The sequence below is a fragment of the Dichomitus squalens genome, assembly GCF_000275845.1.
Source record: "Dichomitus squalens LYAD-421 SS1 unplaced genomic scaffold DICSQscaffold_53, whole genome shotgun sequence".
NCBI classification, from domain to species: Eukaryota; Fungi; Basidiomycota; class Agaricomycetes; order Polyporales; family Polyporaceae; genus Dichomitus; species Dichomitus squalens.
This window is the reverse complement of record NW_006766935.1, coordinates 196,844-198,523: the sequence shown is the minus strand read 5'-3', so window position 1 is coordinate 198,523 and position 1,680 is coordinate 196,844.

Below are 1,680 nucleotides of genomic sequence, written 5' to 3'. Positions count from 1 at the left end.
CCGCTCAAGCGCTGTTTGATGAACATATGTTTCCCAAGTGTCCTGGACACGGAACAAAACGACAAAGGCAGCCTTCTGCGCCTGAAGAGGAAAAGAATGGAAAACCTGCGAACCAGGCACCCACTTCTTCTTTTCTCCCTGATGACGATGAGGAACCACATCGTCCGCTCCCAAAACCTTCTTCAAAGGACAAGGGCAAAGGTCGAGACGTCGCACCTAATGCACCGCCAGCAAATCCTCCTGTACCGCAGCCATTGCGCGGACAACAGCCTGTGCCTGTGCAACGCCCAGTGTCGCCGCCACCTCCACCGGTCAGATCTCGTGCGCCTTCACCGCGCCGATCTGGGAGAGAGCAGAAAGTACCAACTCGCGAGGGCAATGTCTATGGTGAATCACGGCACCCTACAGACATTTTTAAGGAGATTGTCACGGACGCTGGACAAACGCCCCTTTTTGCCGCCCATTCCCCTCCCCTTGACGCCCACCTTCCATTTTTGGACCATTTCCTTTCTTAGCCCATCCCAGTTTGGACACTGTAGATACGTTCCCACTGCCACATGCTCCGTTCCCGTGATCACCATGCTCCTGCCTTTTCTTTCTCGCCCTTTGTTCTTCCTTTGTCATCTTCACTGCCTCGCTCTCGCGCTTTGTCTTTGGTTGCTAAGCAGCCCCTCAAGTATATAAGGACCCCCTTAGGCGCTCCCTAGTCCCCATCTCGACCTCTTGGTCATTAGGACTAGGTGAGTGACCATAGCGTTGTATCTCCCTTCGATTGCTAATGTATAACTTGGTCATTGGGACTAGTCTGTCGCTGATTGCGTGAAGACTAGCTTTCGTCGGTCTCGTGCCTTCGTGCCGACCGCCGCTCTGCCCTGTCGAGTTTTCTGATACGTTTATCCCTCTTACCCTCTCTTCTCCCCTTTCGGCTCCTCGCCGCTCGCCTACGGGGTCGTCGCCGAACGTCGACCCAAGTCTATGCGCCTAGTCGCCGCGACAGAGATAGAAAAACAAACATTGTGGAGGAACTTGGTGGAACAGCGTGGAGAATCGAGTCGCTCTCGACCTGCGTCAGTTCCAAGTCCTCGGAATGAGTCACAGGTTCCCGGACATAGCTCTTCCAAATCTAATCCACGATCACAACCGTGTTCGCGCGATGAAGTTGTTTTACCTCCACCCTCGAAATGGACCACAACTAGGGAAAAAACCCCTATTATCTCATCTGGTAGCAGCGACGCCGAGGCTGAGAAATCCCCTCAACCTGCAGAGGGATCTCCAGAACCTCGCTCAGGCGCTCCCAATGATAATGGTTTAGCGCAACCTCCAGATGAAGAATCTGAAGAGGATGACGACGACGAATCTGATGATGATGATGACTCAGAAGAATCTAACGATGATGAGGACGAGGAGGAAAATCAGTCAGATGAAGTTGCTAATGCGCTTCGTGGCTCAACTCGGGTTGAGACGGCAGATCTACGCCGGGAAGGGGGAGCATCCCTCATTCAAAAACTGATCGCAAAGGCGATTCCACCAATTGAGGGGGAGAAAGTTCCGCCACGTAATGTGCGCGAATGGACTTTCCATGACATCGCCAGTCTACCTACGACTGAGCGAAAGGAGTGGATTACCGCATGCAATAGAAGAACTAGAGCTCTTCGTGCACGCGATGTCTATGACCTGGTC